The sequence below is a fragment of the Astyanax mexicanus genome, chromosome 1 (assembly GCF_023375975.1).
Source record: "Astyanax mexicanus isolate ESR-SI-001 chromosome 1, AstMex3_surface, whole genome shotgun sequence".
Lineage (NCBI taxonomy): Eukaryota > Metazoa > Chordata > Actinopteri > Characiformes > Acestrorhamphidae > Astyanax > Astyanax mexicanus.
In genome coordinates this window covers 106518332-106542110 of record NC_064408.1, presented here as the reverse complement: position 1 = coordinate 106542110, position 23779 = coordinate 106518332, and the positions used below count along the sequence as shown (strand labels likewise).

The following is a 23779-nucleotide window of genomic DNA, read 5'->3' as shown; positions in this document are numbered from 1 at the left end:
AGAACTTTCACTGCTATGTTTGGTACAGCCTCAGCATGGGTTCAGTATAGTACAGAAAAAGCTCTCAAACTTTTTGAGAACTTACTTACACCAAAAAAATGAAAAAGGTAAAACATAACACATTAAACGTATCTTTGTATAATATTAAAGTCATGCAAAAACATCTTATCATTTAAGTGTTGTAGTGAAATAACAACAGTTTGGGAGGAGGAACATGCCTAATGTCCCCTCTCCCAGTGTAGCTTCCTATAAACATCTACCTTATTCACGGGATCATGACAAATTTTTGCAACCCTTCACCACCCTGTCTCATCCATAAACTCTGTAACTCTATTATTTATTTATCTCTTATCATTTAACCCTTTATACTTTGTGACCTATATGACACCAAGGGCCCTATTTTAGCTATCTTTAGGCGAGCTGTCAAGTGTGCACTGTGCAGCTCGATTTAGAGTCTACTTGTGTGTCTTTGCTATCATAACGACAAGAAAAGTATACCTTGCACTGCTTAAAATGCACAAAATTAAATTCATTAATCATGAGTGTGTTTTGGCCGCAGCGTGCAATAAACCAATCAGCGCGTCACTTGACATTCCCTTTAAAAGCAATGTGTGCTCTGACTTTGGCAGATTGCTATTTCAAAGGTGCAGCTACCTGGATGTGTCCAACACTACTCAGCAGAGGAACTGACCTGCTTGTTCACGTTCGTTCATTCTGTTTGTTATGGATGTAAAAGTTTGCATAGCTGGCAACAGGAACATGCCATAGGTTTGTGCACTGCTGCATGTCCATGTGTTGCGTACAGTACTGTGAGAAATGACACCAAAGTAATTGAGAAAAAGTGATTTATTTTTGTATGTTGTTGAATAAAAAGAAAAAACAGATAAATCTGAGAACACGCCCCCCCACATGCCATGGGGGGGGGGTGTGTAACATTAGCAAGATAGCAATGAACGTCTGACTAATGAGGTCTGTCTAGGTTGTATTCTGTCAGTGGCGCACCTGTGTTTTCCAGTAGCAAGATAGCAATACAGCAGAAAATGACCTCAACACACCTCATTTTGAGCCATCAGCCCATTAACTTAGATATATTCACACAAGCACCGTTAAACGACGCAGGCAAAAAGCATGAAAATAGTCTGTTGGCTGATTGTAAGATAACAATGAAACATAGGGCCCTAAAAATATTGTGAAAGCTGTAAATACATGCAAAGCATTGTGAAAAAATAATAACGATTTGTTGATTTATGTAACTGCAAATGAAACAACACAAATTCAGTCAGTAAGTCTCAGAAATGACTAAAGCTTTTTCTGTGTGACCCCTTTTTTGGGTTCAACTATTTTTGCATGATGTTGAAGTTATTTTGTTAAATCATTAATTTACATTGGAAGATGCAAAGATGGTCTATGTTGTGTCATTTACTTTTTTTTTACCTCAACTGAATCAGTCTACATAAGTTTACATAACGTAACTTTAGAATAACACAGTTTCTCTCTGTATTAGCTGAAGAGTGTTTACTTATTTCCAGCTGGATGGATTATATAACAGCTGTTAACCTTTTTTCCATCTTCACCCGTTGTATTCAGACACTGCGTCTCCATATGTTGACTCATCTGGTTCATCATTCCAGCAGAACAGCTTGTGTCGTATTAGAAGAGATGAAACGACAAAGTTTGCTCCCCTATATCTGACACCAAAGAACATCCAGAGTCATTTTAGTATAAAATTAGGTTGAGGGGAAAAAAAACTGTTTTGTGAGAATGTCATTATTTCCATTTTATTACATTTATCAGGGGAAAAACTACTTGGCTTAAAGTTCTTGAGACTGTATGTGTGTGGTATCAGTGTCTTAGCAGAAGTGAATGTACTACTGTGTGAATGTGTGCAACATCTATGTTTAGCTCGGCAAACAACGGTCCCCAGAGGTGCAACAGATGTGCGACATGTGTTTTTCACATTTATTAATTAGGGCTGCACAATACATCTCTCCATAAAGAAGCCCTAGAATGAGTTCTGCACATGAAACTGATAAACCGAGAACTTTGTACACTGTTGTGTCTTCAAGATAATCCAGATTAGCCAAAATGGAGCTTTAAAAAAAGGAAATTCCAAAACCTATACTGCATTTACAGCCCCCAATTTTGCATACACAGTTCGCTACCATTGTGCAAACTAGGCCCTGTGACTCTACCAGAGTCTTGCCAAAAATTTCAATCTACAAGTAGCCAAATTAAAACAGGGCAAATGATCTCTTCTCCTTTCTTCTGTTCTTCCACTCTGTCAAAACGAAACAGGACTACGTCAGACTATGCAACGTTGCAACGTTCCTGTAAACAAATATAGCAGTGATGACCGAATTCAGCATCGCCATCTCTATGTATGTAACCATGACTGAGATAACTGTGACTTTAGTTGAAGTGGATCATCTCCGCTTTTATTAAGAAGATGCGCTCCCGAGAGAGGGTGCTTTTCATGGCGGGGGTGTTGAATAATTGCTAATTACTAATAATTCCTAATAATTCCATAATTCCTATTTACACAATAATGAACAATGCAAAGCAACACTGCAAAGCAACATTTGTACCTTAAAATAACAGCTTTAGTGTCATTGTGATGATCCACTGACATGTAATATTGGGTCTATTATTGCTACTCTGAGCTCGGCACTGCTGTAACCAGAGTCACATTTGTTCAAGGTCCTGCAATATTGTTCCGCCTTGTCAGTGTTCATACTTCTTTCACTTTCAGTGACAGTTCTATACCTCTCAGCTTGTCCAGAAATGCACGTTTGATTGTGTGCTTTATTGGTGGCCTAACTAAAACATGAATTAGACTTCCTGACTGATAGTGAAGTTCAAGAGCAAATAATGCTGCTTTAAATGCTAAACACATGCATTCTACGAACAACATTTACCACCTACTGTCCTGTTCTTTAACACATTTCTTGTGCTCACATGACACAAGTGTGGGCTTTTCTAAGCCGTCCTCTCTGGTGACACTTCAGGTCTAATTTATATATTGCTGTCCCATGACTTTTGCCGTATCAGTGTATGTAATTAGTATTTTGAAGTGTAAAAATCAGATTAACTGTTGAACAATCCAAACATTCAACTATGTTACAGAATGTTACAGAATGTAAAAGCACATCACACCCATTCTAAATGACTATTTAAATATTGACTAATGATTTAAATCTTAATACATAATACATTCACATATATATATAATTATTTAAGAAGTACTTAGAATAGTATTAAAAAAATGTAAGTCTCTGTATTATAATGGGATGTGATCAAATTACATATAAAAGTTTAAGAAAATGATGTGTGTAAAAATAATAAACAAACGTTTACAAAGTTTTAATCTAATTTAGCATCAGTCCAAAAATTAACATTAACCTTTGTTGACTTGTAAAATCTAGCTGTTGCTCACTTCAAGATAAGAATGTCCAAACAATATCCGCACCACAGGTGCCATCATATCTTTTTTTTGTTGTACACTCAACATTATTTTTAATTTATTAATTAAGTTAAAAAAGCAAAACTATTAACTGATTATTAAATAAGTAAAATGGTGATAAAAAATGGGGATAAAAAAATGGTGATAAAAGAGTTTTATCATCATTATGGCAGTGTGCTCGCTAACAAAAAACAGATTAAAAACTTTTAGAAAGATTGCAAGTATCTGCTGTAGATACAACTGAACCTTTGATGCTTTTAATTCACACTGGACATTTTGGTGACTTTGCAATCCACAGTCTCATCCTCTTGCTTGGAGCATATTTGCTAACAATAAGGCAGATTTAGATGTTGTAGAAAGATACCACTGTTCTGTTTTGGTGTTCGGAGAGGCCTTGCTTTCTAATTACGTTTTTTTTTTTGTATTCTCCTGGTGTTGATTCGTAAGAAACTGACAAGGGCACTTTATCAGTCTTGTCCTTTGCCAGGTCTCTCAGGTTTATTAACAGTTACAAGAGATAGCAGACACCAGAGGTCAGCAGAGCACCACTCTGCTCAGCACACCAGACTTTCCTCTCAGAATTGAAGATGCGCTCCAGCCGCCACCTTATCACAACCCGGCCAGATTAAAATCATCTCATTAGTCCAGGGGCAGGAGGTGGGTTGACTCGATACCTGTTAGTTATTCATTTATGGCTGAGTCAGGTAACCGTCTGATTTGAGACACGATGAGAATTTGAGAGTTTTCTAGAGAGAGTATTGTTCTCTCTTATTTGAGTCTGAGTTCTGTTTTAAGGCATTTGTCTTTGGGGTTTTTTTTTTTACACTTTATAAATGACTTACATTTAACATTCATTTATAATGTTGTCTGACCAGAGGAGGATGCGCCCCCCTTGTATATTAGCCTTGATACTGCATGTGATAATCCAAATACATGTAATCCTTCCTCCTTCAGCTCTGAGGGGTTTTTCTTTTCCTCTGTTGCTCACTGGGGTTCTGTGCTGTGTTTCCAATGTTTTGTCTGATTCTCTGCTTTGTAAAAACATCAGTTGTTAAAAGCTTTATATACATATATAACAAGTGTTGTGCCAAATTCTGCCTCCCTGCCAGAATCCGACTCCCTTCACTTATTATACAGCAGAATGAATGTAAAGATGACTGACTTTGAAACTTTGTAATGGGCGATTTTTTTATTTTATTTTGAAGACATTCAGGTGAAGAAAACTGACGTCATCATATGTCGCTCGTTTATCAGCTTCTCCTCATCCACCACCCACAAGGAAGCTGCTTGTGGGCAAGAGGTGATGTTGTACAAAGCTGAGCCAGCCTCCTCCCAGTGAAAATGATCATTTAAATACTTTTTTGAATTGTTGAATATTGTGGTTTTATTTAGTTTTTATTATTTTATAGAGATCGCTTAAGTTGGATGTTCTGTTATAGACACATCATAGATGCTCAACTAACATTCATTTGAACATCTGTTAAAAGCACCTGAATTGAGAAAAGGATTCTCAATGCAGTCTAACCCTACACTTAATACTCCTAATACTAACCTTTACCTTAACCATTAATTCTTAAAACCTTAAAACATACCATTAGCCTGAAACTTAAATATTACCTTCAACATAATTCTTAAAGGTTAAGGTTAGGGTGTAGGGTTAGAATTAAGTATAATGTTACATTCAATAGGCAATAATTTACATTCAAATAAGAATTCACTTACTTTTAATGGATGTTTAATAAGTTGTTAGTTGAACTTTTACACGGCATAAACTATGGATAATATTATTCGCTCTGGGTTGGAGTGGTCCAGTGGGCTAAGCACTGCCACTATGATCAGGTGATTGTTGGTTCAAATCCTGTTTATGTAGCTTGCCATTGGCTATTGGAGCACAATTGGTCTAGACGGTGCGCTCTCCCCACATCACTCCTGGGGTGATGTTGATCAGCACAAGGCGTCTGTGAGCTGATGTATCAGAACCGAGTCGATGTGCTTTCCTCCGAGTGCACTGTAATGCTACCCGGCAATGCTGCATCAGCAGCAGTTCGAAAAGATGCGGTGGCGGATTTTACATGTATCAGAGGAGGCATGTGCTAGTCTTCACCCTCCCGGTGTTGGGGCATCACTAGTGATAGGAGTCCTAATGAGTAGGTTGGGTAATTGCTCTTGCAAATTTTACCAGATTACCTTCAGATTCCTTTTTTCTGATTATGAATAAGGCATAATCTACAGTTACAGTAGATACAGGGATCACCAGGATAATCAATTGCACCCATACCCCTAATAACTGATGTGCATGGAAGAAGTCAGCTTTTAACACAACACTGGTTATTTCTTTTCTTCCTTTATTTGATGGGTAATGAGAGCCTTTCTCAACTTCCTAATTAAAGCTATTTTACCTTGTAATGAATTAGATTGTGGTCTAGGTTTAAATTATGGTGCACTGATTCAGATCCACCACCATTCACACCTGCTATTCTGGTTCAGAATTAAATTGAAAAGTTCTGGTAGAGGTCTGGACCAAACAAGTTAGGTGTGAAAGGACCTTTACAAGTTACACCTGGTTTATACTTACATGAAATGCAAAATTTAAAAGTCTGCACAGCTAAAATGGAATCAGACATTCAGACATGTGAAAGCTTCCGTGTCTGTTGACAGCCACTTCAGTCTCAAGGAAAATCCTTCCTTCATCATTTACACAGCACTTGATGTGGAAAGTATAATCCAGCTTTTAGTGTCTCACACATCCTCAGGCTACACACTAGCTTAACACCCCATTTAAAACATGTTTAAATTGTTAAATTCGTACTGTTTTCAACATCACTTGAGTTAAGAGCCTTTTCCACAAAAGTGACTGCAGAGGGAAAAAATAAGAGTGATACACTGTCCGCCTCTTTCTTTTACTCGTCTTTTATTGATCCTCTAAATAAATGCTACCTTTGTTTATCAAAACACGGGGGGTTAATTACATTTGCTGAGGATTTTTCCTTCTTCCGATGGAGCACTCTGTCTCACCCGTTTGAACTGGTGGTCTTTATTGACTCGGTGGTTCATTTCTCATGGTCGTCTCTATGCATGACTCAGCGACGCTGATCCTGCTTCACTCCGCCTTTCCATTAGCAGACTTGAATAATGATGTGCAATCTTACGCATTTATCTAAGCAGCACAGAGCTCCTGTTTTCTGTGGTTTTAGGTTTGGGTTGGGTTTCTACTGTTTAGAACTTGCTCAGTCTTCTCTGCAGATTTGCTTAGAAAGTGTCATAGCACCAGTCAAAAGTTTGGGCACACCTTCTCATTAAGTGTTTTATTTTAATTTCTTTTTTGAAATGCCATGGTTCTATAGGGTGTAAGACGTAATAATGCTAAGAACAGTCCTGCATACAGCTCTGGAGAGAATTAAGAGGCTACTTCAGTTTCTCAATCAGCTTTCCTAGATTTTACTATTTATAGGTGTATAAGTAAAATAAACATTTCTCCCAAATTCCAAATAAAAATATTGTCTTTTAGAACATTTATTTGCAGAAAATGAGAAATAACTGAAATAACAAAAAAGATGCAGAGCTTTCAGACCTCAAATAATACAAAGAAAACAAGTTAATATTCATAAAGTTTTAAGAGTTCAGAAATCAATATTTGGTGAAATAACCCTGGTTTTTAATCAAAGTTTTCATGCATCTTGGCATGTTCTCCTCCACCAGTCTTGCACACTGCTTTTGGATAACTTTATGCCACTCCTGGTGCAAAATTCAAGCAGTTCAGCTTGTTTTGATGGCTTGTGATCATCCATCTTCCTCTTGTTTATATTCCAGAGCTGTATGTTCATTTTTAAAACAAAAATATAAATGCTCTCCTAACGAGAACTAATAAATAAATAAATAAATGTTTTTGAATAAATAATACATTTGAAGTTTAAAATGCTGTACATAAACAGGTGAGAAAAATGCCATCTAAATGACTGAAGTAATTAATGAAGAAAATTAAAACCAGAATAACTAAAGAAACACTAGCCCAACAACCAGACAATAATAACCCCATAATAAAAAGCTAGTAATTGGATATATTAAATGTTAAACTGCTACTGCAAAAGTAAGTTTGTAACAAGATAATAACATGAATAAAATACAGATGAATAATGTGTAAAGGTGCCAAAAAAGAACAATATTCAGGTCCAATATGAATGTTTTTTTTTAGTGAACGATTCTTTAAAACTAATCTTTGTACAGTACCAGTCAAATGTTTGGACACATCTCTTCTCATTCAATATATCTCTTTATTTCTTTATTTTATTTATTCTCTACATTGTAGTTTGATCTTAAAGTTACAGTTAAGGAATGAGATTGTGATCTGAGATGATCTGGAGCTTCACAGCATTAAAGGAAAAGCAGTAACTATTGTTCAGCACCTCCAGAAACTCCTTCAAGAAGCTGAGAAAACTATTTCAGGTGACTCTATCTCATGAAGACACTCAGATTAAAATACTATAAGTGTGCAGATATTTCCTCAAATATAAATGTGCTACTTAAAATAATAAAAAAAAAAATTTGTTTGTTTTATATAACACTTTATGGTAACGCTTTATAATACAGCCCGCGTTTTAGAGGGTAAGTACCCATTACTTACGGTGTAAGTTCTCTGTATGTACCCTTTACTTACGGTGTAAGTTCTCTGTATGTACCCTTTACTTACGGTGTAAGTTCTCTGTATGAACCAGGGTACATTCAACATACTTACCGGGTCCTACAGGTACTTAACTGTAAGTATAAATAAAGAACACAGAAAGAACCAGGAACAAGAGAGTAACAACTGGGTAACTTTCTGACACTTACCGTGTACTTTACCAAAACATATGGTATAACGTTTCTGTATTTATCAGTTTATTTAAAAAACTTATGGGGTTCTCCTAGTACTTAAATGTAGGTACAAATTAATTACCAGGAACAACAGTATAAAAAACTGGATATGTCATTGCCTGCACTTTCCCTAAATTTCTGGTGCAATATTAATGTATGTATATATATGTGTGTCTTATTTAAACATTTTGTTCATGATAGTTATAAAGGTTTCATTCCAGTCATACCCAAGGGACTTATCATTCTAATATATTTTATTAGTTTGAATAAAAAGATAATGCTGAGATTTCAAAGGGAATTTATTTTTTAATACACAGAAAACACAAGGTTTTATTTTAATGGATAATGGTGGATAGGTTTCCATCTTCAGTCCTTTTCTGCTCGACTCTTCTCACCGTTGTTGCCTTTGTCTTGCTCCTGGAGTCCTGGTGCACACCTTGTCCTGTAAAGCTGCTTTTTATAACCCCTGTTCTAAAAAGAACTTTAAACCCACACTTCACCGAGTTCTACTGTTCTTACTCTGAAAGTATGCAGTACTTACTCTGTAAGTACTCAGAAACAACAGAGAGCGGGCTGTATTATGTAGTGTGCAGTGTTCTGCAGTTCTTACTCTGTAAGTACCCAGTAAGTACTCAGAAACAACAGAGAGCGGGCTGTATTATGTAGTGTGCAGTGTTCTGCAGTTCTTACTCTGTAAGTACCCAGTAAGTACTCAGAAACAACAGAGAGCGGGCTGTATTATGTAGTGTGCAGTGTTCTGCAGTTCTTACTCTGTAAGTACCCAGTAAGTACTCAGAAACAACAGAGAGCGGGCTGTATTATGTAGTGTGCAGTGTTCTGCAGTTCTTACTCTGTAAGTACCCAGTAAGTACTCAGAAACAACAGAGAGCGGGCTGTATTATGTAGTGTGCAGTGTTCTACAGTTCTTACTCTGTAAGTACCCAGTAAGTACTCAGAAACAACAGAGAGCGGGCTGTATTATGTAGTGTGCAGTGTTCTGCAGTTCTTACTCTGTAAGTACCCAGTAAGTACTCAGAAACAACAGAGAGCATGCTGTATTATGTAGTGTGCAGTGTTCTGCAGTTCTTACTCTGTAAGTACATACCACTGAGACCAATTTTTTGTTAAATCTTAATAAAAGCAAAAACAATCTGTACAACAATACATAACATTAAACTTATTTATTTATTTATTTACAATCATCATTGATTATATGTTTCTTTTAGGTAAAATGTTATATTTTTTGTTCTTCTTGATCTTCTTCTTCTTGTGCTTTTCCTTTTTTTCGTCTATCAGAAAGCAGGATGCGGAATCTTCTGCCCCTCTCCATCCTGCTTTTGTCCATAAGAAAAAAAAAATGAATAAGTTTACTTTTTAGATGCAATTATATGTATCATTAATTTCAAAGCATGTCACACAAGTTTTTAGCCTTTAGCAAATACTCATTGTGCATTTATAAAGTATATATATATATATATATATATATATATATATATATATATATATATATATATATATATATATATATATATAAACATACAGTTGGAAGTTTACATACACTCATGGACACAAATATCATGGAAATGTTTGCAAATACAGATTTACACATGAGTGATCACAAAAATTATGCAAGATAGTTTTGTCACTGGATCAGAAATAATTTAATTAATCAACTGGCCAATAGGAAAGTTATAATAGCATCATGCTTTTTGGCAGTTTTTTTTTTGGCAATAGATACATTAAAAAAGGTAAAGGGAAAATGAAGAGAGTAGGAAAGCTCAGAATTCTGCGGCTGAACCTAAAACTATCAGCTACACTGCTGGAATAAGCAAGGCAACTTTTTAACACTCTGGCCTCAAACATACAGGAAACGTGTATTGTGCTTAAAAGTTGTATCTGTGCAAGGAAACCAACAAATTTAGCGACATCTACTACTTCAGCCAAGAATGATCAAAACTACAACCACACAGACACACGCAAAGGCAATGTGTTGACACGTCTCAGAAGTATAAACTTATATATGTATATACTACGTCTTGTCTCTTGAACCCAATATTGTGAGATGAGTATCTCGTCACACCTTTTGTGAGCAGTGAACACTGCACATACACATTCAGTGTGAAACAGCTTAGCATGGAGCAGCAGCAAAGATGCATTAGTTAACAGCTGTAGTAATTATCTGGCTAATATATCAGATTAATCTGACCACAAACAAACTGCTCCAGACCACAGGGCACCTAAAGAGGACTTGTGATTAGGAAGGTGTTGATAATGTTATGCTTGATCTGTGTATTTCTGCAACTGAAAGTGAGAGAGAATTTAAACGATTTAAACAATAATTTACACATGCACATGGAGACACACACACACCTGAAGGACCTGCAGCCATGTCAGGAACAGATGTTAATTTGTCCACATGTTCCTTCAAAACTGTGCATTCATCATGTAGGAATTTGATTTCCACCTTTAGCTTTGCCACCTCAACTAAAAACAAAAACAAAAGAAAGTACAACATGTTAAGAGTGTAAAACCTTGTGCTGCTTGAGAAAATGTTTTAGGCTAATGGATTAATAAAAGAGTCACACCCCTAATGTATGTATCAAGTTTGCTTTAGTTTAATAAATGGTTTCATTTATAATTACATATAAATTATACAGATGCAGTTAGTCACATTTAAGGGGGAGGGGGGATCACTGTTTGTAAAATGCCTGGATGATGGGGCAAAAATATATACAGTGCCTCAAATAGGGCAGTGCAACAAGATGATATGTTTCATTATGACAATAATGTCTATTGTTTAGTATTAAGGTCTATCATCTATATCGTTGCAAAATACAACTTATTTTTTTGTTGCCTGGGTGATGCACCAAGGCTAATAGGATAGAAATGGGATAATAGGACAGCCCTACATCAGGATAGAAATGTTTGATCAAATTGCAAGGCCCTACCTCCGAGTACTATTCAACCCCCTACAGATTTTGCAAGTTAAACAGTCACAATTAACATATAATCGTGAAATATGGCCTATACGTGGCCCTGGACATGTTAAATACACTGTAGCAAAAAAATTATTCTCTGTTAAATTCATTTTTGAAACATTTTGAAAAGTTAAAAATGGTCAATTATTATCCAACAATTCAAACCACCAGAATTATGTGTGGTTCCCTCAAGTTTTAAAATGTATTTGAGCTATTACAAACAACGAGCTTCACATGCTTGGATTAATTTTTTTTCTGACTACAAAAGCCCCTCCCTAAACAAAATAACAGCACTCATACATGGTAAGCATGGAAAACACTTGTCACAGATAAAACCTTGGAGGGTCACAAGGCTGGCAAGGGCTATAAAACCCTTTCAATGAGTTGGGCCTTTATGTCTTTGCTGTCGGGAGCATCATCCAGAAGTGGAAGGATTATGTAGCTACTTTTAACCTTACATGCCCTGGACAGCCTTTCAAAGTTTCCTCCTGTGCAGAGATCAGTCTTGTCTAAATGGTCATGGCTAGCTAATGGTGGTGGGGACATTGGTTTCAAAAAATACCATAAGTAATGAATTACATCACAATAGTTCCAAGCAAAATACTTAACATAAAGTCTTATAGTGACAATATATGTAATGGACTACCTTAGAAGGGAAACTAGTCAAGCATGTTCGTATAGATATCTATCCAAAGCCAAAACTATTAATACATTACCTTTAACCTTTTGATGCGCAACACAGGTTTACAATAAATTAATTTAAATTTAAATTAATTTAATCATTCAGTATTCAGTATTTTGGATCATAGTGCATCCTTATTTTATTTTGTATTTTCTTACTTTTTTAATAAAAGCTCTTTTTGTATCACTACTCCTCTAATGTGCAACATGGGTCAAAAATGGCCAGCAAGATATATCATAGAACCCATAGAAATCACAGCAGATGTATAATATTCGGTTGCTGCATTTCAATTTATATAATATCCACTGTCACCTTGGCTGCTTGACCTGCTTCTTTCTTGTCTTGATGCTTCATCCTTGGTCACACCTGTCTCTTCATTGTCCACATATTTTTGAGGAAGAAGTCTTTTTGGTCTTTCCATCTTAGGGCACAGAGTAAAAATGTTCATGAAATTTGTAAATGAAAACAAAAAATATACTGTTTTGTCAAAAACCTATTTAACATTCATTTTTTTGTTGTTGTGCAGTAATTTTGTAGATCATAGATATGAGACTGTATAAACATACATAGTTTGAATCAGAACTGAAAATAATTATTGAATTAAATTATTATTAACACTACATTTTTTGTTGTTGATACTTATGTGTACTAAATAAGGGTATGTTGTTTGACGGTTGTGTATTATTATTAATATTAGTGCATATTTCATATTGTAAGACTGCACCCTTAACTTTAATATTAGTTAGGATGTCTGAATCATTAATTGAAAATACTTTTATTTAGAAATGTATGTAACTTTATTAAATAATTAAATAAATGTTGGATGAACGAACTATTTTACAAAAAATGTTTGATTAAATAAATTTTACAATAATAAAGATGTGTAAAATAAAGAGCAGTGCATTTATAAAAAAGAGAAGCTCAAAAATGGTAGTATATTAAAATTATTATAAAACACAATACATTAATAAGTATGAAATACACAAAGTTAAATTACTGCATTAATATGTGAATGATAATTTGTTATAATAATAGTAGGAAACATTGTGTTTTTCTGAACATATTTTCTGCAGACTAAACATAACAATACAATATTTAAATGTAATTTGATATTATGTTAAAAATCCATCAGGTCTAGTGCATTTCATATACTGTAATGTTACAAAACAATCCAAATAAGCCAATATTTAAAATAATAAACTGAATGAAGGAAAGGTTGAAATTAAATAATCCCTGATTATCTACACATAAATGAATTGCAAACCAAATTAACCAGCTGAGGATCTAACAATCATGGCTGGGTTTAAGATCATTAAGTCTGATGTTCTTAATGTTAAGATGCTTTTGGAAAACAGATCATTATAAGTTCTATATACCATAACTGTAAATATTAAAAAGAAAATCCTGCATAAACATGACCTAGACGTATTGTTAAACTATCAATTAATATGTAATTATTAAGTATTAATGAGTAGAGCAGACCATCATGGATCAATATTAATAATAATAATAATAATAATAATAATAATAATAATAATAATAATAATAATAATATTACTCTACTAACATTACTAACTATGAAACTTTTTAATGGATTCAAAGGGTGCATTTTCCGATCCTATGGCCGTCACAAAAAAAATAGCTTTATATTTTGCTTCTTGTTTGAGCAGACCGCTCTATTGGACATTCTCAGTACCACCTTAAATTGCGCAACATACTTTCTATTCCTGCAGCAATATTTAAGGTGGAATGGGGGAAAATGATGCGCCACTTAAGGTGTAACAGGGTATTTGAACAAAAAAAAAACTCACGACAGCCTTGTTATTTTCTTTGAAGTAATTTTGTTATGAAACCTATAGCTTCAGTTAACCTAGCTATCACTACAAATCCATGCTGTCGGGAGCAGAGCAAAAAACGTTGCTGAGGAGCTGTGTGTTGACCAGCTAGAGGATTTATAATTTAAACTAGTTAAGCTAAGATTGGTAACATCTATGTATGTTGACTTAAAATCAATAAACCCTATTATGCATATCAATATTAATGTATCATATCATATTCCACCTTACCTCGCTCCATGCTTAACAGCCAGTGTTGTAGTACAAACAGTTAACCAAGTGAACTAAGTTTAAATTCTCAGTACTCCACCTACTGGAAGGGAGGTTTAGCAATACTGCTAGCTTGTAATGCTTTCAAATTTTTTTGTCGCAAACCAATTCCAAGGTACCTATAACTAGTCTACAAAGTAAATAAAATAACAGTAAAACAGAAAAAAACATTTTCTAAATAAATAATTAGTAAAATAAATACAAAAAATGTTGACCCATCTTGACAATATCACTTAATTAAGTATTGGGTTTGATCATTTGAACAAGGCATAAAATGAAATTATATTAATAATAATATTATTACAGTAATCATAATAAAAACGTATTATTATTATTATTATTATTTTATATTTAACTATATATATATATATTATTATATATTCAAATTTTGTTTTATTTAAAAGGGTATAAGTGCTTTGATATGCTATATTATTGTTATGTTTGTCACATTTAATCGTCTTAAAATTACAATAATATTGTTTTTCGTAATAATGTATTTGACAAAACATCGTCCACAAAAATGTTATTATGAAACACATATGCATGTATTACTTTTTGTTTGACAGCAACAAATTAAAAGAAAATATATTATGGCCAATTAGACATTTACGAGAGTAAATGTGAATGCAGCAGGAAATGACGTCAGGACCGCAGGAGTTGTTTGGAAAACTGAGTGGCACAAAGCGAGGGAGCCAGCAGCCGTGAAAAAAGGAGACACGAAAGGAAAAAGGTAAAATCAGTTTAGGTTAACTATCTATCATTGACATGAGTAAAGCGTTACTTACTGGAATTATATCGCGGTCACGCCATCTGCACTTAGAAAACGCTCGGTCGCGCTATCTACACCGAGAACTGGAGTGCGCGTCTAAGCCGTGTATTACGGTAGCCGCGTGCACAGCGCACCCGGAGGAGCAGAGACTGGCGCTTCTCGTGCAGAGACTTAAAATGGAACAGAAACTAGTTTTACACCCAAATAAACATGATTTAATGAGGGATAATCCACAAATATACACCAGAAAGACCACTGCTTATCTGTAGAGCAGTGTAACGTTTTGGAAAAAGAGCTATTAAATAAGCAAATCAAATTAATATCATATCACAGCACTAAATTCTTAGTGATCTTTTTCTCATATATCCCAGATAAATGTTTGAAGTGATATTACCGTATCATTTTGGAGTAATTTGATACCAAAAATGTCCATTCGTTTTTTTTTTAAAGATATTTCGGGGCTATAAAACCAAAAAAAAATCTAATTGTTATCATATTAGACAATGAAATCCGTGAAGAAGACATTCCATACTGTTAATGTTATTCATGTCAAGTGATATTACTGTAAATTTTTAGAGTAAAATATATTTAGAGAAAAATATCTAATCTAATCAAATTGTTATCCAATGCTACCAAGACAGCCTTAAAGAACACATTCCATACTAATAATGACATGAATAACAAAGAATATTACTGTATCATTTTGGAGTAATTGGATACCAAACTTAAGAAAAAATGTCCAATCGCTTTAGCATAAACCACATTTCAAAGTCCTATAAAACCAGCAAATCAAATGGTTATCCAATGCTACCAAGACAGCCTTAAAGAAAACATTCCATACTAATAATAGATTGAGTAACAAAGAATATTACTGTATCATTTTGGAGTAATTGGATACCCAACTTAGGAAAAATGTCTATTCGGTTGTACTTAAACCACATTTCGGAGTCCTATAAAACCAGCAAATCAAATGGTTATCCAATGACACTCAGACAGTCTTGAAGAACACATTCCATACATTCCATTAATGGCATGAGTAACAAAGGATATTACTGTATCATTTTGGAGTAATTGAATACCAAACTTAGGAAAAATGTCTGTTCGCTTTTGCATAAACCACATTTCAAAGTCCTATAATACCAGCAAATCAAATTGTTATTCAAGGCACCAGAACAGTCTTGAAGAACACATTCCATGGAATGTGTTCTTTAAGACTGTCTTGGTGGTATTGGATAACATTTTGATTTTTTGGTTTTATAGGACTCCGAAATCCTTCCACTTCTGGATGATGCTCCCGACAGCAAAGACATAAAGGCCCAACTCATTGAAAGGGTTTTATAGCCCTTGCCAGCCTTGTGACCCTCCAGGGTTTTATCTGTGACAAGTGTTTTCCATGCTTACCATGTATGAGTGCTGTTCTTTTGTTTAGGGAGGGGCTTTTGTAGTCAGAAAAAAAATTAATCCAAGCATGTGAAGCTCATTTTTTGTAATAGCTCAAATACATTTTAAAACTTGAGGGAACCACACAGAATTCTGGTGGTTTGAATTGTTGGATAATAATTGACCATTTTTAACTTTTCAAAATGTTTCAAAATGAATTTAACAGAGAATATTTTTTTTGCTACAGTGTATTTAACATGTCCAGGGCCACGTATAGGCCATATTTCACGATTATATGTTAATTGTGACTGTTTAACTTGCAAAATCTGTAGGGGGTTGAATAGTACTCGGAGGTAGGGCCTTGCAATTTGATCAAACATTTCTATCCTGATGTAGGGCTGTCCTATTATCCCATTTCTATCCTATTAGCCTTGGTGCATCACCCAGGCAACAAAAAAATAAGTTGTATTTTGCAACGATATAGATGATAGACCTTAATACTAAACAATAGACATTTTTTTATTGTCATAATGAAACATATCATCTTGTTGCACTGCCCTATTTGAGGCACTGTATATATTTTTGCCCCATCATCCAGGCATTTTACAAACAGTGATCCCCCCTCCCCCTTAAATGTGACTAACTGCATCTGTATAATTTATATGTAATTATAAATGAAACCATTTATTAAACTAAAGCAAACTTGATACATACATTAGGGGTGTGACTCTTTTATTAATCCATTAGCCTAAAACATTTTCTCAAGCAGCACAAGGTTTTACACTCTTAACATGTTGTACTTTCTTTTGTTTTTGTTTTTAGTTGAGGTGGCAAAGCTAAAGGTGGAAATCAAATTCCTACATGATGAATGCACAGTTTTGAAGGAACATGTGGACAAATTAACATCTGTTCCTGACATGGCTGCAGGTCCTTCAGGTGTGTGTGTGTCTCCATGTGCATGTGTAAATTATTGTTTAAATCGTTTAAATTCTCTCTCACTTTCAGTTGCAGAAATACACAGATCAAGCATAACATTATCAACACCTTCCTAATCACAAGTCCTCTTTAGGTGCCCTGTGGTCTGGAGCAGTTTGTTTGTGGTCAGATTAATCTGATATATTAGCCAGATAATTACTACAGCTGTTAACTAATGCATCTTTGCTGCTGCTCCATGCTAAGCTGTTTCACACTGAATGTGTATGTGCAGTGTTCACTGCTCACAAAAGGTGTGACGAGATACTCATCTCACAATATTGGGTTCAAGAGACAAGACGTAGTATATACATATATAAGTTTATACCTCTGAGATGTGTCAACACATTGCCTTTGCGTGTGTCTGTGTGGTTGTAGTTTTGATCATTCTTGGCTGAAGTAGTAGATGTCGCTAAATTTGTTGGTTTCCTTGCACAGATACAACTTTTAAGCACAATACACGTTTCCTGTATGTTTGAGGCCAGAGTGTTAAAAAGTTGCCTTGCTTATTCCAGCAGTGTAGCTGATAGTTTTAGGTTCAGCCGCAGAATTCTGAGCTTTCCTACTCTCTTCATTTTCCCTTTACCTTTTTTAATGTATCTATTGCCAAAAAAAACTGCCAAAAAGCATGATGCTATTATAACTTTCCTATTGGCCAGTTGATTAATTAAATTATTTCTGATCCAGTGACAAAACTATCTTGCATAATTTTTGTGATCACTCATGTGTAAATCTGTATTTGCAAACATTTCCATGACATTTGTGTCCATGAGTGTATGTAAACTTCCAACTGTATGTTTATATATATATATATATATATATATATATATATATATATATATATATATATATATATATATATATATATACAGTGAGTCCAAGAAGTATTTGATCCCTTGCTGATTTTCTTCGTTGGCCCACTAATAAAGACATGATCATTCTATACTTTTAATGGTAGATGTATTCTTACATGGAGAGACAGAATATTAAAAAGAAAATCCAGAAAAGAAATCTAAGGAATATATATTAATTGATTTGTATTTCATGGAGTGAAATAAGTATTTGATCCCTTAGTATTCATTAGCAGTTCTGGCTTTTACAGACCAGTTAGACACTCCCAATCAACTTGTTACCTGACCTGAAGCCACCTGTTCTCCCTAATCACTTGTGTGAAAAACACCTGTCCACAGAATCAGACAGATCACACAGATTTCAAGTCTCCAACATGGGTAAAACCAAAGAGCTGTCACAGGACCTCAGAGTCAGAATTGTTGACCTTCACAAAGCTGGAAAGGGCTACAAAAAGATTAGTAAGGTGTTGGATGTGAAATTAACAACTATTGGTGCAATTATCAGAAAGTTTAAAGAGTATAACATGACAATCAACAGACCTCGGCCCGGTGCTCCAAAGAAGATTTCGCCTCGTGGGGTGGCAATGATGCTGAGAACGGTCGGGAATTGTCCTGCAACCACTCGGCAGGAGTTAGCAAATGACCTGAAGGCAGCTGGGACCACAGTTTGCAAGGAAACAATTGGCAACACTTTGCGCAACAATGGATTCACATCCTGCAGTGCCCGAAAGGTACCCCTGCTGAAGAGAGCACATGTGGAGGCGCGCCTCAAGTATGCCAATGATCATTTGAAAGATGAACCAAGTTATTTGGAGAAGGTTTTGTGGTCAGACGAGACCAAAATTGAACTTTTTGGCCTCAACTCCACCCGCCATGTGTGGAGGAAGAAAAATGCTGCCTATGACCCCAAGAACACTGTGCCCACCGTCAAGCATGGAGGTGGAAGCATAATGTTTTGGGGGTGTTTCTCTGCCAAGGGTACAGGGCTACTTCACCGCATCACTGGGAAGATGGATGGAGCCATGTACCGCACAATCCTGAGGGACAACCTCCTCTCCTCTGCCAGGGATCTGAAAATGGGCCGTGGTTGGGTCTTCCAACATGATAACGACCCTAAACATACAGCAAAGGCAACAAAGGATTGGCTCAAGAAAAATCACATTAAGGTCATGGAGTGGCCCAGCCAGTCGCCAGACCTCAATCCGATCGAAAATCTATGGAGGGAGCTGAAGGTCAGAGTTGCCAAGCGACAGCCCACCAACCTTCATGATTTAGAGAGGATCTGCAAAGAAGAGTGGGACAAAATTCCCCCTGGTGTGTGTGCTAAACTTGTGGTTAACTACAACAAACGTCTCACCGCTGTGCTTGCAAACAAAGGCTTTGCCACTAAGTATTGAGTGTGTTTGGCAAGAGGGATCAAATACTTATTTTCCTCATTGAAATACAAATTAATTAAAATATATTCTTTAAAATTATATTCTGGATTTTTGTCTTGATATTCTGTCTCTCCATGTTAGAATATATCTACTATTAAAAGTGCAGAAGGATAGTGTCTTTATTAGTGGGCCAACGAAGAAAATCAGCAAGGGATCAAATACTTCTTGGACTCACTGTATATATATATATATATATATATATATATATATACTTTATAAATGCACAATGAGTATTTGCTAAAGGCTAAAAACTTGTGTGACATGCTTTGAAATTAATGATACATATAATTGCATCTAAAAAGTAAACTTATTCTTTTTTTTTTCTTATGGACAAAAGCAGGATGGAGAGGGGCAGAAGATTCCGCATCCTGCTTTCTGATAGACGAAAAAAAGGAAAAGCACAAGAAGAAGAAGATCAAGAAGAACAAAAAATATAACATTTTACCTAAAAGAAACATATAATCAATGATGATTGTAAATAAATAAATAAATAAGTTTAATGTTATGTATTGTTGTACAGATTGTTTTTGCTTTTATTAAGATTTAACAAAAAATTGGTCTCAGTGGTATGTACTTACAGAGTAAGAACTGCAGAACACTGCACACTACATAATACAGCCTGCTCTCTGTTGTTTCTGAGTACTTACTGGGTACTTACAGAGTAAGAACTGCAGAACACTGCACACTACATAATACAGCCCGCTCTCTGTTGTTTCTGAGTACTTACTGGGTACTTACAGAGTAAGAACTGCAGAACACTGCACACTACATAATACAGCCCGCTCTCTGTTGTTTCTGAGTACTTACTGGGTACTTACAGAGTAAGAACTGCAGAACACTGCACACTACATAATACAGCCCGCTCTCTGTTGTTTCTGAGTACTTACTGGGTACTTACAGAGTAAGAACTGCAGAACACTGCACACTACATAATACAGCCCGCTCTCTGTTGTTTCTGAGTACTTACTGGGTACTTACAGAGTAAGAACTGCAGAACACTGCACACTACATAATACAGCCCGCTCTCTGTTGTTTCTGAGTACTTACTGGGTACTTACAGAGTAAGAACTGCAGAACACTGCACACTACATAATACAGCCCGCTCTCTGTTGTTTCTGAGTACTTACTGGGTACTTACAGAGTAAGAACAGCAGAACACTGCACACTACATAATACAGCCCGCTCTCTGTTGTTTCTGAGTACTTACAGAGTAAGTACTGCATACTTTCAGAGTAAGAACAGTAGAACTCGGTGAAGTGTGGGTTTAAAGTTCTTTTTAGAACAGGGGTTATAAAAAGCAGCTTTACAGGACAAGGTGTGCACCAGGACTCCAGGAGCAAGACAAAGGCAACAACGGTGAGAAGAGTCGAGCAGAAAAGGACTGAAGATGGAAACCTATCCACCATTATCCATTAAAATAAAACCTTGTGTTTTCTGTGTATTAAAAAATAAATTCCCTTTGAAATCTCAGCATTATCTTTTTATTCAAACTAATAAAATATATTAGAATGATAAGTCCCTTGGGTATGACTGGAATGAAACCTTTATAACTATCATGAACAAAATGTTTAAATAAGACACACATATATATACATACATTAATATTGCACCAGAAATTTAGGGAAAGTGCAGGCAATGACATATCCAGTTTTTTTATACTGTTGTTCCTGGTAATTAATTTGTACCTACATTTAAGTACTAGGAGAACCACATAAGTATTTTAAATAAACTGATAAATACAGAAACGTTATACCATATGTTTTGGTAAAGTACACGGTAAGTGTCAGAAAGTTACCCAGTTGTTACTCTCTTGTTCCTGGTTCTTTCTGTGTTCTTTATTTATACTTACAGTTAAGTACCTGTAGGACCCGGTAAGTATGTTGAATGTACCCTGGTTCATACAGAGAACTTACACCGTAAGTAAAGGGTACATACAGAGAACTTACACCGTAAGTAAAGGGTACATACAGAGAACTTACACCGTAAGTAATGGGTACTTACCCTCTAAAACGCGGGCTGTATTATAAAGCGTTACCCACTTTATTTATAAAATAATTCCACATGTTTCTGTATAGATTTAAAATCTTCAATATTAAATGTACAATGTGAAACATCATAAGAAGAAAGAAAACAGTTTGAATAAGAAGAAGTGTGTCCAAACTTTTGACTTTTGCTACTCTAGTCTTTTTTCAAGGCTAGAAACTTTTTCTGAGGTTAAACTGCCACATAAAGTAAGAGTTTCCTAACAAGTAATAAGCAGTTCTCTTTGTTTTATCTCTAAACTTAAATTACATCAGTGTGAGCTTAATTCTGCTTCTCCAATTAAGAGTTGAGAGTTGAAGCTGTGAGATACGGTTCACACATTGAACTCAGTGTAGGTTTTGGTGTTAATTCTTAGCGTGGCTGTTTCTTTTCCTCCTAATTGAAACTTAAAATATCACGGATAGTACAACGATGCTGCTGTGTTGTTTTTAGCAGCTGAAAAGCAACATCAGCAAAAACAACAACACAAGCAAATAAAACTTTATTAAGGATTAACACTTTACAGCTCCGAATCTGTGGTATTTTAAGTATGAATTTAGTGAAAAGGATTCATACAGCGCTCATTCGGAATTAGCAGGCCTGAAGGTCGGCTTGAAAGCAGCTAATTCATGGCTTCTGCTTCATCGATCTCCTTGTGTCATTCAAGTTGTCTGAAATGTTAGGATGAGCAATCAATAAACCCGCCAGCGGTGGCCGAGGCGTTTGGCAATTAGCAGTGTGGAGCTGTCTGCTCCGCTCAGCTGACAACGGGCTGAGCAAATAAACAGACGCTTAAAAAAACAAGAGCTTAAGTAGCTGTATCTCCTGGATCTACTACTTTAGGGATTGTCCAGGACGGGGCCTTCACTGTAAAGGTCAGGAATGCCACAGAAAGCTCACAGATTTACTGTGTTAAGCTTTACATTATTATGCTATTCTTTAAGATAGATGCTAGATGCTCAGGAAGCTAAGATAGCTCACATTTACAGCATCGTAATTATGTTAAAGGGCTTTAGTTATAGGAGTATTCAGTTTCGAATACTGTGGAGTCAATTTTGTAACCAGTCATAATTAAGAGTGGAACAGATTTTTGGGCTCCATGGAAACAAGCAAAGTGTAACAGGCCAATTCCAAATGTTAAGTAAATTAATTACACAGTTTTTATTAAGTTAACTTAACTTTAAACAAGTTTAATTAAAGGTGATATATCATGCAAAACTCTTTTTTCTATCGTTTTGTGTGCCATAACACTCCAAGTGCAACAAAAAAAAAATCCATCCATCCGTTTTCTGGGAATCAGCTGAAAGTGTTTGGTGTCAGAACCATATGCTCCTGTGAGCCATTTGGATGGCTCTCTTATTGTGACGTCACAATAAGGACACCTGCATAGAAACAACCTGGAAACAACCCTGCCCCTCTCAATACCCACCAAAGACTCCACACACTAGATCAGTTAAAGAAAAGCCATTCCAGTCTGCTGGTTTTACCAGCACCATGCTTCTTCTGATGGAGGGATCTATACCTACTCTCTATGGCAAGTGAGCAGATAAGAAAGATGTAAGTACTTTTAACAATGACTTTTGTGCTTTTGTCGCAGTTAAGCATAACCTTAAAAGGAGATATAATATACAATATCTGGATCATGCTGCTTGCCATCAGCAGCTGGAGTCTGAGAGAGTCAGGGAAGCAGAGACATCTTTTAGCTGAGGTATTGTGGTGGGTGGCTGAGCTTTCCTCCGAGCTCTCTGGCTTCCAAGTGATGCTAAATTAGTTGATAAAAAAGAGGTTGTGACTGACTTCAAATGTATGGGAGGAGGCATGCGCTAGTTTTCACCCTTCTAGTGTCCTGTAGCATTACTATTAATTGGGGAAGCCCTATTGAAGTGGGTTGGGTAATGGCCTTCTAAATCGAGGAGAAAAATAAATAAAATCACTTTTTTGGATGGTTCACACTTTTGAATAAATTACTGAAAGTTCAGGCACACTATCGTCACTCATTAAACAATAGAAGAAGAAAAAGTACTGGTCCTGTACCGAAATCCATCTCGCCTTCACATGAAAATAATCAAGATTTTACAAAATATTCAAAGAAAGCCACAGTTTGAGTGTCACAACAGTGTGTTGTTGTGATGGCAATCAAGGCCAATAGCAGAGCCAGACAGTGAGGAGCAAGCATCAGGATTTCATCAGGATTGCCGCCTGCCCCAAGCTTAGCGTGACTCACCCCAGCTGTTCAGAGACGGATGAGCACAAAGTAACTGGTAGTTGGCTTA

General features: G+C 35.7%; 2 long non-coding RNA genes across 5 annotated transcripts; one reads left to right on the top strand and one right to left on the bottom strand.

The window, feature by feature from the left end:
* Positions 1–9465: 9465 nt before the first annotated feature.
* On the bottom strand, positions 9466–14976 carry LOC111193702 (uncharacterized). 3 transcript variants are annotated; one of them, XR_007424056.1, is made up of 4 exons: positions 14862–14976; positions 12284–12392; positions 10682–10795; positions 9466–9642 (listed from the first exon to the last, which is right to left on the bottom strand). It is a non-coding gene; the product is annotated as an uncharacterized LOC111193702 (long non-coding RNA). The 3 variants fall into 3 exon arrangements; XR_007424050.1 differs by lacking the exon at positions 14862–14976 and adding an exon at positions 14038–14154 and having other exon boundaries at positions 9466–9645; XR_007424049.1 differs by lacking the exon at positions 14862–14976 and adding an exon at positions 14038–14154.
* Positions 14692–19989, top strand: LOC125781005 (uncharacterized). 2 transcript variants are annotated; one of them, XR_007424047.1, is made up of 3 exons: positions 14692–14806; positions 17048–17161; positions 19825–19989. It is a non-coding gene; the product is annotated as an uncharacterized LOC125781005 (long non-coding RNA). The 2 variants fall into 2 exon arrangements; XR_007424048.1 differs by having other exon boundaries at positions 19822–19989.
* The last annotated feature ends 3790 nt before the right edge of the window (positions 19990–23779 follow it).